The following is a 17,500-nucleotide window of genomic DNA, read 5'->3' as shown; positions in this document are numbered from 1 at the left end:
CAGCAGCAGCAGCAGCAGCAGCAGCAGCAGCAAAAACAGCAGAAGCAGCAGAAGCAGCCGAAGCAGGGTGACGGTCGCCTGCACGGGGAAGGAAGGCCCTGGCTCGTTGGCCGAGGCGCTTCCCTGTAACAAGCCAGAGGTTGCCTCCACTTGGTCGGCTGTGATTTCTTCCTTGGACAAGTGGCACGGACATTGGAGCGCCTACCCGCCCCCACCCAGCCCCTCCCCCTCACCCTGGCGACAATCATCGGGGCTGTGTGCGGAGAGCGGCGGGTGCCTCCAAGGTCACCTGCTGCCTCAGGGCTCGGCGTCGTGACCCTGGAGCCCTGGCACCCTCGCGGACGACTCATCTGCTGCGGGTGACTGAGGGTAAGCACTGCGATGTACAGATGTGAAAAAGAGATATGCAAACATTAGTCATGTTTAACTTGCTTTCCTTTTTTGTTTACCTTTGCCTTGTGTTCAAAACCTGCAGCTCCATTACGAATGTTAGCACTATTCTTTGAGTAACTCTCTGTCTTACGATTAACTGCAGGTGCGGGCTGAGCGAGAGGCGCTGGACTCTGGCCGCCCCTCGCTCGCCTGACGCCCTCACCGCCTCTCGGTGCGTCGCCGCTGCCCTCTCCATTAGTGATAACCTTTGAACTCTTGTATACAAGCACAAAGACAATTATTGGCGTGTAGAGGGTGGAGCGACGCACTGAGGGGCACATTACTGGAATATTTGCAAGTAACCACCATGTAGTGGGCAGGTGTCTCCTCCACGTGAGCGCCACTGTTTCCTGGAAGCAGGAGAGCAAGGTTCAAGGGCTGACGAGGAAGATAAGGGAGGGAAGGAAAACAGGTAATTCTTTCCGTGCACAACACATGGAGGAGATAACTGCCCGCATCGCTGACAGGAGCTCATTCCACTTCGCAATACTGTGTTGACGCGTCAACGCACCCCTCCGCTCGTCCCGCGACAAGCGAAGCGCAGGTCCGTCACGCCCTCCTGAGCGGCCGCCGGCAGCAGTCCGCCTGTCGTTAAGCATCACCAGGTTACTAGGCACTAAATGAGGAGCAAAGCGGGCACATGTTATCAGTTTCTGCAGCAGCCACGGGAATCACAATAACGTTATTACTAAGACGGCCACAACCGCCTATCACCCGTGCCCAAAGCGAGTGTTTATCAGTTTCTAGCACAGCCACACCCCTAATCACCCTCTGCCTAAAGCGAGCACCCTTATCAGCGTCTGCGGCGGCCAAGGCACCACAATAATAACTATTACTGACATGCAGCCATGCCCTCCTATCATCTCCTTACCCAAGCGAGCATCTCTTATCAGTTTCTGCAGCGACCACGGCGTCTCAACAGTAACTTAACCGCCTGTCTTCTCTGCTCAAAGCAAGTGTCTCCTTATCAGTTTCTGCAGTAGCCACAGCTTCACAATAACTTTTACCACTAACTCAACCATGCCCTCTCATCACTCCTACCCAAAAAAAGCAAGTGTCTCCTTATCAGTTCCTCCAACAGCCAAAGCATCACAATAATAACTTTTACTACTAACATGACCATACCCGCATCATCACCCCTTACCAAAGCACGTGTCTCATCATTTCTTGTTGCGGCCTCGGAAGATACAACTTTTACTAAACACACAACTATGCTCGCCTATCTTTCCTACCCAAAGCAAGTATCTCCTTATCATTTTGTCCAGCAACAAAGACATCACAACAATAATTTTTGACAATAACACAATCATATCCGCTTATCACCCTTACGCAAAGCATCACGTTATCAGTTTCTCCAGCAGCCAAGGCATCGCAACACTGACTTCTATAGTTAATCAAACCCGCTTACCATTCTCACCCAAAGCAAGTGTCTCCTAATTTTCAAAGCTAACAACTATGCAACCATATCCGCCCATCATATATATACCCATACATTAAAAAGAAAAAAAAAGAGAAAAAATAGGGTGTTCAGGTCTCTCTCTCTCTCTCTCTCTCTCTCTCTCTCTCTCTCTCTCTCTCTCTCTCTCTCTCTCTCTCTCTCTCTCTCTCTCTCAAAATACTAAAAAAGCGTAAGAAGAAGCGATTACTGCATTTTTTCTTCATTTCTTGCTCCTCCTTGTGCATTCACCATCCCCTCTCTCTCTCTCTCTCTCTCTCTCTCTCTCTCTCTCTCTCTCTCTCTCTCTCTCTCTCTCTCTCTCTCTCTCTCTCTCTCTCTCTCAGGAACAATGCAATTACAATTTACACTTCGGCAGATCAACTACGCGTACAATATTTGTCAACTAATTTGCATATATTTGAAGGGGAGACGGAGGGCGAGCATACTGAGAGGGGCGGGAGCGGAGAGAGAGGGAGAGGGAGAGGGAGACAGGGTGGGAGGGAGGGAGAGAGGGAGAGGTGGAAGCGTTAAACAGCAGAGGATGATGTGGGGAACTGGTAAGAATATAGCTGAGTAGAAGAGAAAAAAAGGAAGAAGGGTAGGTGTGTGTGTGTGTGTGTGTGTGTGTGTGTGTGTGTGTGTGTGTGTGTGTGTGTGTGTGTGTGTGTGTGTGTGTGTGTGTGTGTGTGTGTGTGGCGGCATAACACAGCTCAAGGGTTCTGAAATACTTAGGATCGTGGTGACGCCAGCAAAAATAACAGCGAAAATAACATTAATAACAGTGACGATAACAATGACAATAACAACAACAACAACAACAACAAAAAAAAAAAAAAAACGCTACAGGAGCAAAACTTTTAACAGAAAGAAAACCTGAATATTCCCCACGACCAAAAACTATTATTATTATTATTATTATTATTATTATTATTATTATTATTATTATTATTATTACTATTCAGCACTTGATCAATAACACATTTCACGTACCCTTCCCTAACACACATACACACACACACACACACACACACACACACACACACACACACACACACACACACACACACACACACACTACACAAAAAATAAATAAATAAATAAGTAAATAAATAAATTCAAGGATCACGTCAAGCAAAGCGAGAAGCAAGTACAGAAGAAGACGAGGTGAGGCGAGGTGAGGGTCGTTGTGTCACCGCCGCCAGGAAGCCCCACAGGGAAGCCTTAGCAGGGAGGCTGACGTCACGAGTTTGACCTCCTTGGTGTTCAGGGACAAGCGTGACTTAACACCGCCGCGGCAGGAAGAGGTCACCGCTCCCTGCTCCGTGCGGCCCCACCAGGCAGGCGTGGATGAGGGAAAGGATAAAGGGGATACAAGTAAATTATTCATGGTCAGTTGGTTGATATGCCGCTTTCACTTCCAATGTTTAGAGAGTTTTAAATAAAGTTTTACTCGTAGACAGATTGGGGGTTTAAGACTGACAGAACACGAACTAGCGGTCTTGAACTGCCAGGATTTGTGAATAGATTGTCAGGGGAAGAGAGCGCTTAAGTCCGACAGAACCCAAAGTACTTAGCGCTTTTTAATTATCAAGAGATCAGAAGACTTATGAGTGACGGAATACATAGCGGTAGAAGTGAGATCTATTTATATAAGAGGTGGTCTAGCCAAGGGATACAATAATGCAGAAAAAAGTCCCATTGAAGGTGAGAGTCCCCAAAGAGTAGAGCCAAAAAGGATTACCCAAAATTATAAAGTGTTTTGAATGTGGTCTTCTCCTCGATTTCAGACGGTGATTAAGTGAACCTCGTAAAACTTGAAGCGAGAACTGAAGAACGAAAAAGAAAGCGATAATGGAGTGCTGAGCCTGAGCCTTAATTACCGCTAAGAAAGGTGTAATGATGTACAGGTGTGCTTGACTTATCTTGGCTTCTTTCCCTTCCCTTTCTTTTTTTCCCATTGCTGTTCCTTTGACTCTTTCTTTCCCTTCCTTTCTCTTTCTCTTATTTTTCTTTTTTTTTTTGCTTCTTTCCCTTCCTTTCCTTTACCTGTTCCTTTGCTTCCTTTTCCCTCCTTCCTTCCTTTCCTTTCCTGTTCTTTTTCATCCTTCTCTCCCTTTCATTTCCTTTCCTTGTTTTCTTCATTTTTTCTCATCCTTTCCCCTTCTTATCAGCACTGTACCGGCGTGTGTGTGGGTGTATGTATGTATGCATGTGTGTGTTGACGCGAGGGGAGAGGGGGGCGGGAAGGATATGAAAAAAGGTTGGGGAAAAGAAAGTGCCCAGGAGTAGTAAAACAAATTTGCACGTTTAATGGAAGAAAAATAATGAGACAAAATATCACGAAGACCAAGTAACATCACGCTGCAACCACGCTTGCTTTGACAGCGGTGGTGGGACTGGTTCTGCTAATCCGGTAACTCACTTTTTTTTCCAAGTTCATCAGTTTAGCATTTTTTCAGTAGTAGCAATGTGCCAGTATTTTTTTTTCTTTTCTTTTCTTTCGAGTTGCAACAGTCTAGCGGTTATCCAAGGAGTAGAAATCCGGTAATTCATTTTTTTTCGAGGTTCATCAGTTTAGCATTTTTTTTTAGTAGTAGCAATGTGCCAGTATTTTTTTTTCTTTTCTTTCTTTCGAGTCGTAACAGTGTAGCGGTTATCCAAGAGGGAGTAAAAATCTAAGAACAGCAAAATAAGAGAAGCTGCATGAAGCCATCAGACCTACACGTGGCAATCCCTGTATAAAAACCTATTTACACTCATCATCCCCATTCATAAGATTACCTAATCTTTTAAAGCTCCCTAATGACTCGGCACTACCAACATGCTTACCGAATCAATTCTATTTATCTCCTATGCTATTTGAAAACCAATTCCTTTTTAACTCCTTTTTAAACGCAACTTAAAACTTGCACTTGTTACTTCCAGCAAATGTAGCGGAGACGGGAGAGAGATTAACGTGTAGATGAGAACATACACTTGGCAGTCCCTATATGAAACACTAATTTCCACATAAGTGTAGCGGACAGGACGAGAGTAGTTGAGGCGAAAGGGATGGGAAGAAAGACGCGTGCAGCATGTGGAAGGGATACAAGATAAGGGAGGAGGCAAAAGTGTAGTGGACAGAGCAAGAAGTGGAGGAGAAGGGTGAAGGGAGACGCAGGAATCATGTGGAAGAGATACAAGATAAGGAAGGAGGGAAAAGTGTAGTGGAAAGGCCTAGTAGTGGAGGAGAAAGGGATGAAAGGAGACGCGGGAAGCATGTGGAAGGGGTACAAGACAAAAGAGAAGGGAGGAGGGTGAGGGAAGCGTGCAGGAGAAGCAATGAGTTAATAGGATGAGTGTGGCTCGTGGAGGGAAGCCACATTGTAACCAGGGACCAGCAGAGAGTGGAGCTGAACTCGACACTACCGGACCAGATTAGCACTCTGAAACATGCAGTCTCTCTCTTTCTCTCTCTCTCTCTCTCTCTCTCTCTCTCTCTCTCTCTCTCTCTCTCTCTCTCTCTCTCTCTCTCTCTCTCTCTCTCTCACGAATGCACGAGCTGGGGTGAGGAGAGGGAGGGGAGGGAGGATAGTGCGTAAGAGAAAGCATTGGTCAGCATTGGCATCCGTTCCTGGCACCCCAATGAATCTTTGGCACTAGAGAGAGAGAGAGAGAGAGAGAGAGAGAGAGAGAGAGAGAGAGAGAGAGAGAGAGAGAAGACTTCAACCTCCTGTCTTAGTCCATTCTGCCTCACCTTTCAAGCCACACCTGTCCTAAGCTCTGTCTCCGAACACTGCCAAGAGAGCCTCACTCAGGTGAACGCCACGTCAGTTTGTTGGGAGTCAGTGAATGGCGCTGTTTAAATCCCACGGCGCTTTAAAACTTTACATGTACAAAGACGGTTTCTCTCTCTCTCTCTCTCTCTCTCTCTCTCTCTCTCTCTCTCTCTCTCTCTCTCTCTCTCTCTCTCTCTCTCTCTCGTTAAAATTCAAGTTCGTTCGTTAACAATATAGCAAATATAGAAAATGAAAAACACGCACTTACTACTACTACTACTACTACTACTACTACTACTACTACTACTACCACTACTATTACAACCACTATTAATACGACTAGTTAGACACAAAACATGAATTACTACTTAATCTAACCACGTGCCCTCAGAACTCTCAGGTAACGTACTACTATTACCACTACTACTATTACCACTACTATTACCTACTACTACTACTACTACTACTACTACTACTACTATCACCACCATTACCATTACCAGCTAGAACCTAACCTAACTTAACCTGACCTACCCTAACCTCACAAATCCAAGCTGACGAACTTCACCAAGGCTTCTTTGTAAATAACTCTTACTCGTAAGCCTTTGTCTCAATACTGCGTAGTAACAAACAAACACTGCTATTCTGCCACTCATCGCCCCGCCCGCTACTCTTATCACGAGGAGAGCTTCAGTTAATCAACGGTGATTTTTTTTTTATGGCAATCGCAGGCAATGTGAACGTATCGGGAAAACACACGGGGGGGTCCACTTAATCGACAAAGCAGAAACTGTAATACATGTGCTGAGGCGAAGGACGGCTGAAAGGATGGAGAGTGTGAGGGAGTTGGAAAGGGGGTGGATGGTGGAGGAGGAGGATATGAAGACTAAAGTGAGAATAAAGAAGGAGAGGATAAAGAAGAAGAAAAAGAAGAAGGAAGAGAAGAAGAAGAAGAACAAGAACAAGAAGATCAAGAAGAAGAAGGATGGAAGAAAGAAAGAAAAAGAAAAGAAAGAAAGAAAGAAAGGAGGACAAAAAGGAAGATGCAGATGAGAGGAGACAAGAAAAAAAAAACAATGCAGTGTACAATTTTCAAAAAAGTGAGAAAGGAGAATTAAAGGAATACATTTTAACAACAACCAGCCAGTGTAATATTTGGAAGTGGCTGAAGAACATTAAAAAAAAAATCTGAGTGGTGAGTTATCAATGTTAAGAAATTATGAAAGCAGAAGAACGACTACTGAGAAAAACTGCTTACAAACAATGACACACATAAAGGAGATAAAGGGAGACAAGGATACGAGATACTGAAGACAGCAGGGGGGCACGTGATTCATTGAGACATGGCGTTCCTTTACCCTTTCACTGCGACACGAGACAAGAGCACCACCAGAAGCAATGCGTGAAGTTTTTATAAGCATCTACAAGAAAGTTATGGGTGAAAAAAAGAATACATTTTGCAATTTGTTCCTAGTTCAAAGACTGGATGTGGCTGGAGAACAAGTAAAGGTGTCTCAGTGACAGGTAATTAGGGAGAGGTGTATCAGGTGACAGTCAGAAGGTAAAGGACACGGCATATCAGTAGGGTTAAGTTTCAAGACAATTATCATTTCTTATTTATTTATTTATTTATTTTTTGTTTCTGATCTCTGGGTAGGGTCTGCCGCCTCAGTGGACCTTTTCTTTTCTTCTAAATTACATAAAAAAAGTTAAGTTGCTCCACCCCGGAAAAAAAAAAGTTAACAGCAATATAATGAAAAGAACATGAAAAGGACGAGGTGTTCCAAAAGCCTGCAAGTGTCAATACGTGAATTAAAGGCGGGCAGGAGGAGGAGTAGCCCGGGACACCTTGGCATAACAGCTGCGATGATTCAGGCACACACGGAGAGAATGGAAGTGATGCGCTCAGCAGGTACACACACCCCACGCCACACACCACCCCGCACTGCCCACCTGCGCTGCCTCCGCCTCCCTTTCTCCCTGCCTCCCTGCATCCCCCCTCCCCGCCCACGCCTCCATGCGCCTCACACCTGCAGCAGAGGAGAAGGAGGAGCAGAATACGAAGGAATACAAGGGAAAGCCAAACAGCAACAGACCTTTTGGTCCTTGCAAGGCTGTTTGGTAACTACTTCTAACTAGCTACAGGGAAGAGAGACAGGACAGCACAGCAGAAGGAGGAGGAGGAGGAGGACAGCAACAACAAGAGACACTGACTAAGGCAATGAAGAACAAGAACAAAAACAAGAAGAATAAGAACAAGAACAGCACGGACAACAAGAACAAGAACAAAGAAAACTCTCATAATCAGAACTATCACAACCACCACAAAAAAAAGAGGAGGAGGAGGAGGGCAGAACAACAACAACAACAACAACAACAACAACAACAACAACAAGATGATAATAAACACTTAGAAATACAACGTACGTAGATATAAATGAAAGAGATGTAATAATCAGAACGCGAATACAAACAAAAGGTAACGAAGGAAGAGAGAGAGAGAGAGAGAGAGAGAGAGAGAGAGAGAGAGAGAGAGAGAGAGAGAGAGAGAGAGAGAGAGAGAGAGAGAGAGAGAGAGAGAGAGAGAGAGAGAGAGAGAGAGAGAGAGAGAGAGAGAGAGAGAGAGAGAGAGAGAGAGAGAGAGAGAGAGAGAGAGAGAGAGAGAGAGAGAGAGAGAGAGAGAGAGAGAAAGGAAGAATACCAATGACAATATTACAAATTTAAGGGAGTGAATGGGAGTCTTAGCGTCAATTTATTTAATTTCCCTTATAGAAATAGTGAGGAAAAGGAAGATAGATTGGAGGAGAGAAAATACACCTATACCACCTCTCTCTCTCTCTCTCTCTCTCTCTCTCTCTCTCTCTCTCTCTCTCTCTCTCTCTCTCTCTCTCTCTCTCTCTCTCTCTCTCTCTCTCTCTCTCTCTCTCTCTCTCTCTCTCTCTCACATAGACAGTCTCTTTTCTTCTCTTCCTTCCTCCTTCCCTCCTTCCCTCAAACCTCTTCGTTCTCCACCCTCGTTTATTCCCTCCCTTCCTCCCTCCCTCTCCCTCTCCCTCCTTTCAACTCTTAAAATAAAAATCGATATCCTGCGATGAATGTGACCCACAAATACACTGCAATCGCTCACGTAAGACTCAAATCCACACTTTTGGTATATTTTCTCCTCAATAACGACATCTGCTGGGATTATAATGGCTGTGTCCTCTAAGGCACTTGTGGGAAAGATGAGACAGTGATTCTGTATGATATTTCCTGTTTATTTCTATTTGGTTTTCTTGTTATGAGTATAGTTCTCTCTCTCTCTCTCTCTCTCTCTCTCTCTCTCTCTCTCTCTCTCTCTCTCTCTCTCTCTCTCTCTCTCTCTCTGTTTTTTTTCATCTCTGTTTTTTTCTGCCTGTCTGTCTGTTTTCTGTCTTTCTATTTCTGCCTGTCTACCTGTCTCTATTTTTCTTTTCTCTCTCTTTTCTGTCTGCCTGTCTGTTTGTCTGTCTCGGCTTAAGAAAGGGCGTTTAAACTCCATTCATAAAGATAGTGCTCTCTCTCTCTCTCTCTCTCTCTCTCTCTCTCTCTCTCTCTCTCTCTCTCTCTCTCTCTCTCTCTCTCTCTCCCCCTAAACAACACAAAAACAAGCACAACAAACCACTATATTGCCTCTAACTCGTCCCTGGGGAGAGAACATTCGAACAAGCCTGGTGGGGAGAGAGGGAGAGGTACGAGGGATCTTGAGTCTTGAAGGGAGGGTGCTGGGACCTCTTGGATGGTGGGGGAGGGTTGGGAGAGCCAGGGAGGGAGGTCTATACAAGTTCCCAGAGGTTTAGATCTCAACCGCATTCATCACTTAGCTTATCAGTCGTCAGTCTTCACCCTTAGGGACTCTGCTTGTCTGTGGGGTTTTGGGGTCGTCTCCCTCCCCCGTGTGCGTCGGTGAGGACTGAGGGAAGAAAGGAATGGACAGGAATGCGGAGGACTGGAGGACTAAAGGGAAAGGAAAGGGATGCAAGGATGTAGGTATGGTTGGAAGGCAGGGTGAGGGAAGGGATAAGAGGATAGAAAAGGATGCAGGGATCGAGAAAGAAAGACGGGGGAGGGAAAGGAAAAAGGGGGGGGAGAGAGAGAGAGAGAGAGAGAGAGAGAGAGAGAGAGAGAGAGAGAGAGAGAGAGAGAGAGAGAGAGAGAGAGAGAGAGAGAGAGAGAGAGAGAGAGAGAGAGAGAGAGAGAGAGATGGACAGACGGAAGGATGGAGGGAAAGAGAAAGAACACGAAAGAAAAGAATAAAGGAATAGTTTACTTGCATGCACGAATTTTCTTATCAAACTCTCTCTCTCTCTCTCTCTCTCTCTCTCTCTCTCTCTCTCTCTCTCTCTCTCTCTCTCTCTCTCTCTCTCTGACAACGACTCCCATGTAAGCGTGTTGGCCAGCTGAAGGAAGCCGTAACTAAGTAATCCTTCCGTAAACACTGCCAGCCACGGGGCGCCTCCACCACAGCAAGATCTGGGGGCGCAATCAATAGTGAGCCCGGGGCGGTGAGCGGGGCTGCTCCCTCCATCAGATAAGAAACTGCCACTCACCTCTATTGTCTTGCATCCCCCCCCCCACCACCACCACCACCACCACCTCCTCATCACTCCTGATCCTCCCCCTGAATCTCCTGATCTTCCTTCAATGAGCCTCCACCCTATGCTCCTCCACTTTATCCTGCATCCACCAGTCCTTCACCTCATTCTCCACCTCATCCTCCATCTGATCCTTCACCTGATCCTACCGCAGCCATCCCCCTCGTGATCCAATCCCCGGCGTCCTCCAGGTCCTCGCCGCCGTCACGCTGCAGAAACCGTAGGGATGTACTCGCGGCGCCGGGGCCCCCCCTCAACCCTCCTTCCCGCCCCTGCACTCTGCACCAACACGACGGTACCGAGGAAAACACACGTACCGCTGTCGAGTCACGCGTAACATTGCTATCTACATCAACGCCCAAAAAAACTCGTGACGTAATTGTATCACTAAATTTTTTTAAAGTTTTACTAAATGAACAGATCCAGAAATTCAAAACGTGCAATCTTTCCATAACAAGCCCCATCAAGCGTGACAACGGCCGCTACAAACTCAAGCGACATAACTGCATCACAAAATTTGCCATGCTCTCCTCCTTAATGAACTGATACAAAAATTTAAAAACGTGAAATCTTTCCTAAATAAAACCCCATCAAGCGTGACACGAGGCCTGCTGCTGCTGCTGCTGTTGTTGTTGCTGCTGCTGCTGCTGCGGCGCGTCAGGGAGAGGCTTGGTTCACTCCGCCACGGGGACGACCCTGCCGACTCAGGCTCTGTTTTTGTTATCGCGGCGCGGCCCGGCGGGACCCTTGCCACCTAAACAGCTTCGGGAAAGTTTTGCTGAAGGACCAGGCCGAGGCCGCGACGCCGCTAACCGCTCCCTCATAAACCTGAACACCAGGGGCGGCGGGACGGACCTGCCTTCGCCTGTCGCCACCTTACTCCGCCAGAAAAAAATGTAACAATTTAATACTCCTATTAGTCTATGCAATCGTGCCTCATTCCGCGGCACCAGTACTTAGGCCAGTATTCAGAAACGCTCTGCTCTCTCACCATAACTATTTTCTAAGATCACAAAGATGATTGGCTGGATTCCCAAGACTGTTTCTCCCGGTAATAATATACAAAACATGTTAATCTGTACCAGAACCGTAAAAACTCTCTTAAAAACCCGTGTCGCTTTGACAAGAACCTTTTGAAAACAGTGGAGGTGCGGGCAGAAGTGTTTCAGAATATAGTCCTTAGCTGTGTGTGTGCCAGGCCGCCCACACCCTGCGGCGCGTCATGGGCGTGCCTGTGGCGGCCTGGAGGCTCTGTGCAAGATCTCAGCCGATTACTTAATGCATTGTTCTTATCATAAATGGCTCATGATTTCCACTTTTACGGTTTAAACCAAAAATATATGATAACAGTGAAATTTTTGGAAGTGTCATCTGCAATGGGAGGAGGAGGAGGAGGAGGAGGAGGAGGAGGAGGAGGAGGAGGAGGCAGTCGCAAAGGAAACTTCCGACCCTTCCCGCTATTCGCTCCCTTCTTTATTCTCCTTCTTATGAGTGTGTTTCTGTAGGATGTTTTGAGCACTTGAGGGGCAGGGGAGGGAGGAGGAGGAGCAGAGGGGACAAGCAAGGCGGGGGTCGTGTGTACCCTCGGCGCCTTCTCCTCCTCCTCCTCTCCTCATGCTCCTCAGTATGCGCGGCTCCTCCCCAGACCAACCTCTTTCATGGCCCAACAATAGAGACGAAAATTGGTGAAATTTTCAAGCAGACGTGAGCCATACGGTAAATGGTGTTCTGCTGCTCAGACGAGGTTTGCACTGCCGCCCCTCAATAGAAAAAAAGATTAAAAAAATAGGAAAAAATAAGGGGAATGATATTTTTATTTGTGACTGAGGTTTACATTAATCTGTAATTAGAGAAGAGTAAAAATTCCATCACTATTCTGTTCCTCGGCCAAACTCGTGTGTGAGCGGCGCAGCTAACACAGCACAGTGCCTGCCGCGCGCCGCCCGCGCCCGCCGCCTCAGCGCTATCGGCAGCGGCGACGGCGGTGGCGGTGGGCGGCGGGCGTGTGCGCGATTGTGTGCCGCTCTATATTCTCGGAGTGAATTCCGCTCCTGCCCTAAGTAAACGAAGGCCATTCAGGGTGTAGTTGAGGGACACCCTCCTCTCCGCTGCGGGGCGCGGCCCCTCACGTGTACTGCCACACTGGACACCGCCCCTCCTTGTCACTTTCCTTTCTGGGGACACACATAGAATTTCAATTCCTACTTTTTTTTTTTTTTCTTCTACCTGGCATCTTGAAGCCCTCAAGTCTAGAACAGTGCAGTGCGGCGCCCCAGAGCCGGCGCTAGTGACCGGCCCGCCCCGGGGAACCTTCCCGCTGAATCTCATTCACGTAATAAAAATATCTGACCCCAATAGAATTGGTTTTACAATTCAATTGGGCGGTTCGTCTCTGTGCTGGGCTCATGAAAGGGCAAACCATCAACCTTAATTTTTTTTCGTGCTTAAAGGCAAAATACGAACGTCTGCATAATTCTTGCCATCATTTTTTATCATTGAAACAAATGTGTGGAGGAGGCCGCCGCCGCGTGAGTCAGGCACAGGTGATCATTGCAATGTTATTGTTATGATGTGTTTGGCGGGTCGTGGCCGCGTTACCAGGCGGCCGCGGCCCGGCCCGCCACGCACCAGTGAGGGGCTGCCTGTAAAGGCCTGACCTCGGCTGAATGCCACATCTTGGCCCTTAAGACACATCCGGCGGATGTCAGACCGCCTTTGGTCCTGCTGGAGTAGAGTCAGCCGAGGCCACGGCCTGAGGGAGTGAGCGCCGCGGTAACGTGAAGTGGAATGAGCCGCGTGCCGGCGGGCGGCGAGCAGCGAGCCTGTACATAGCGACCCGGAGCTCCGGCGCTCTCATGTATATAGAGCAATAATTAGTATAGAGGTGACCAGCGCGGCCGCGGAGGCGGCGTGGTCTGTGTACTTGGCAGAGTTACCATATATGAAGAGTAAACTGTTATTGCATTATGTTTTGTTAGGAGACGAGAACAAACGTTTAGACGCGACCTGTGGTTACGGGCTGAAGTTGTAGCTTATTTTAAAGTTTGTCTCCATTAATAATTCCAAAGGTACAAAATGAATTACATACAAATATATATACTTGTATTGGTAAGGCTTGAGTTGCAGGTTGTTTGGGAAGTGTTGGAGCTTTGTTACCTGTGGTGCTGACTGAGCGTGGAGGCAGCGCGGCGGCGCCACCACTGCTGGAGGCTGTTTACTTTTCAGTGTTACTTCCGTACTGGAACACAAACATGAGCTTATATGCTGAATACAGTTAAAATATGTATTTGTAAATATATAAATAATATATGCGAGTATAAATCCTCCATTTCCAATAGATTTCATAAAGCAATGAGATTCCCGTAACCTCTTATTGCCGTTCTCAGTGTTTTGGTGTGAGATGCTCCGAGCTTAAGTCTGTCCCGGACCGCCGTGCGCCTGCCGGGGTGGGGAGCACCTTCGCTCACCCCCTCTTACCCCCGCCCCCCGTCCTCCAGCATATACCCGTGTATGCAATCTCAGAGACAATCCATCATAGACTTCCTCTCCAAACCAGCAGCTCCCCTCCCCCAAGGGCACCAGCACGGCGCACCCCGGACACTTGTACCTACCATGTTTTGTGTAACTTGTGTGTACGTAACTCGCCTCTGCTTGGCGACGGCGGCAGGCGCGGCGACTCCCCAGCGAGCAGCCGCTCCGCCTGCCGCCCGCACTGCCCTCCCGCGAGGTGGAGGGCGGGCAACAATCATAGGATCCCTATTTTTGACAGTTTTGAATATAAAACTGGTGACTGTGGTGTAATGGATGAAGATAACGCCAAATACAACTTGTTAGCTGTGGGTGTTCTTCAATATACTATATGCATTATTTTGTTCGGCAAGATGGAGGTTACACCTGATTGTTCAGTTCACTTGTAGCTGCTGCTTGCTTTATATTTGTTACACTATATAGCGGCTATTCTGACCTTGCAGCTTCATAGCTTGTGGCTGTAGCGCTGTTCCCTTTCTTCCGTACAATTGGACCAGTCACGTCGAGGGAGACAAATTTTTTCTGTAAATCCTTCAATGAGTCAACGCTTGCTGAGGCCTCGACGTGACTGGCTCCGCACGGCCTCTCAGCGCCGCCACGCCCCGCCGCGGCCCGGCCTGGGAGGTGTCTTAAGGTATAGTATTTAGAATCTGAAGAGACCATTACCAGCTGTAGGGAAATAGTCTGGCGGCATTTCATTCTATAGGACTAGACTGTAAAGCAGACCTGGTCTTGGGGCCCCGACAACACCTAGACCCTATGATAGACTTTAGCAGGAGCTCACAGGCGTTACGAGGAACCACCACCGCGACGCCGAGCAGATCAAGACCCGCGAACACCTTCACACCGCGACGACAGTACAATGTGCTTATGTAAATAATGTTTTGTACAAATTATGTAAAGTTCTTTTTTCCAATTGTTCTGTACTAACCTACTTCTGAGGGTCTTGGTCAGCCACTGTTATGCGAATATTGGCTGAGAACTGTAACGTTAAAATAAACAACAATGAAGAGGATAAGATGGATTGTTGTGATGGTGACTGTAATGCTATGTGAGGAGGAGGAGGAGGAGGAGGAGGAGGAGGAGGAGGAGGAGGAGGAGGAGGAGGAGGAGGAGGGTAAAATTCGTTTGTTTAAGCCTCCTGCGTGTGGCTCGCGGCGTACTGGTGGCGTGGCGGCGGCGTCGGCTTACAGGTGTGATCAACAAGGATCAATAAAGTTATACAGATGGTTACTGACTTTCCCTCGTTCCCTGTGGCCATGCACGAGGCGCTGCTAAAAAGACGCTGAAGACAGTGAACGGTGCGGCGTCCTGCGGGAAGGTACAGCTGCAGGGCTCCACGTATCCAGGTAGCAAAAGCAAGTATTCTGAAACGCTTTGCTCTTTCACCACGACTATTTTCAGAGGCCACAGAGATGATAAGTAGGTTTCCCAAGAGTGTTTATCCTGTTAATAATGTAGAAATCGTGTTAACCTGTCACTAGTATCATAAAAATGTCATTAAAAACCCGTGTAATTTCATCTAGAGCCTTTAAAAGTTGTCGGGGTGCGGGATAGAAGCGATTCAGAATATGATCCAAAGTACGAAGGCACCGGATGATGACCAGAACACAACAAACTGTTGCGGCGCATAATACAATGTCATGTCCTTGTACACAAACAACAACAACAACAACAACAACAACAAAAAATGCAGAATGGAGTGGAGATTGCCGCTATCTGTACACGGTGAGATAAGACCATGACCTAGTCCAAGCCTCTTGAGACCTGAGGAGGCACACGTGTAGCAGTTGCTTGCGCTCGCGCGCGTGTGTGTGTGTGTGTGTGTGTGTGTGTGTGTGTGTGTGTGTGTGTGTGTGTGTGTGTGTGTGTGTGTGTGTGTGTGTGTGTGTGTGTGTGTGTGTGTGTGTGTGTGTGTGTGTGTGTGTGTGTGTGTGTGTGTGTGTGTGTGTGTGTGTGTGTGAACTTTGTCACTACTGTTATTTGTGGTAACATGATCTCCCATCAAACAGAACACTTGAGAGTCAGCAGTCAAGTAACTGTTGTCTCAGGTTGCTATCTCAACAGACTCTGCTTCCCATATGGCAATAACTAAAAATATAACACGAGAGAGCCTGAAAAAAAAAAAAAAACAGCAGGCCTACACATGCCAGTCCCTGAGAGAAACATACCCACTGTACATGCCAGTCCCTGAGAAAAACATACCTACCTTTATATATCTCAACAGACTCCGCTTCCCACACAGCAATAACTAGAAATATAACACGAGAGCGCCTGAAAAAGAAAGTAGGTCTATACATACCAGTCCCTGAGAAAAACATACCTACCTTTATATAGAATTCTGAACACAAAATTTCCTCATCTCTCTAAAACACAAGATGCTTCAAAAAGGGACCCGATCTGAAATTGCCGTAACACTGCAGCCACAAAGAGACGACGGATTAAAAAAAAAAAAAAAAAAAAAACTATTGATTTGCAAAGCTGGTTATTTCAGACTTTGTTGCTCACCTTCTCAAATAAGAGTTTTATTCATGTTCAGTACGTGGTCGAAAGGATGCGGTAATTTCAATTCGGTTTTATAATTTTGAAACTCTGAAATTCACCTGTTTTTCTTCTATGCAACTTGAAGAAAAAGGCCTAAAAAAAAAAATAGCATCTTAAGAACACCAGCTTTTTTTTTTTTTTTTACTTATAACCAACTATTTTTTAGCAGGTCTCCAAATATATAGGATATTTTACAAGTCCAAGCCAGATTCCACGAGTATTCAAGGAACTACGCCCATGAAAGGTCGAAGGTTATATGCTATCACTGCCTGGCTCTTCACGCAGTTGTCCCAGAGAGGCGTGGCGCAAGAAACACCGCGGCACGTTACTACGGGAGGAGGAGGCTGACAGACACATAGACACTGGTGCTCATGACAACAACCAGACGGAAATAGATACAAGAGACACAACAATGCTAAAAGAGGCGAAACACGGGGAGACAACACAACACAACACAACACAACACACACACACACACACACACACACACACACACACACACACACACACACACAGACACAGACACGTACGGAGCGCCAGGATGGAAAATATAATCAATATTTTTTTGTTTTTATATTCTGGCAATTTTTTTTCCTCCTTTCTTTCCTCTTCATTTATTATATTACATTTATTTAGCTGTTTATTTGTATTTATCCATGTCATCTATCTATCTATCTATCTATCTGTCTTTCTATATACATACTCATTATTTGTTTATTTATTTATTTATTTATTTATTTATTGGCTGATCAAAGTTTAGCCTTACAGAAAGCATACTGTAAGCACAAGTCAACATTTTCACTGTCAAATAAACTTTCCCACAGTCACAAATGTTCATAACAGTTTTCAAAATACTTGTGTCGCCTAATAAGCATAAAAAACAAACTTCGCATCCTTTCTCCTTATCTTTTTTGTGTCTTTGCAAACAATTATTTCACCTATAACTAAACCCTCTTATTCTGTTCTTTTTTTATGTGTCTGCGTAAACAATTTCAACTTCAAACCTCTCTCTTTCTACCTCCGTAAATGCAAACAATTCTTTACCCTATAATTAATAACTTTTTTTTACTTTTATGTCTGTGTAAACAATTTCAACTTCAAACCTCTCTCTTTCTACCTCCGTCAGTGCAAACAATTCTTTACGGCGCTCCAAATGTTAAGACAAGGAAACCACAAGAGTGAAAGTT

General features: G+C 46.3%; 1 protein-coding gene across 1 annotated transcript in view; it reads left to right on the top strand.

Moving 5' to 3' along the window:
* Positions 1-9,235, top strand: part of LOC135112863 (putative cyclin-dependent serine/threonine-protein kinase DDB_G0272797/DDB_G0274007) — a 9,968-nt gene extending 733 nt beyond the window's left edge. The window contains exon 1 of the mRNA XM_064027769.1: positions 1-9,235. This exon is cut by the window's left edge and continues 733 nt beyond it. The gene's annotated coding sequence lies outside the window, so the exon portion shown is untranslated.
* Positions 9,236-17,500: the final 8,265 nt, after the last annotated feature.

Source organism: Scylla paramamosain, chromosome 24, assembly GCF_035594125.1.
Source record: "Scylla paramamosain isolate STU-SP2022 chromosome 24, ASM3559412v1, whole genome shotgun sequence".
Taxonomy (NCBI): Eukaryota; Metazoa; Arthropoda; class Malacostraca; order Decapoda; family Portunidae; genus Scylla; species Scylla paramamosain.
The sequence above is the reverse complement of the archived record's forward strand: the minus strand, read 5'-3'. Positions and strand labels throughout refer to the sequence as shown.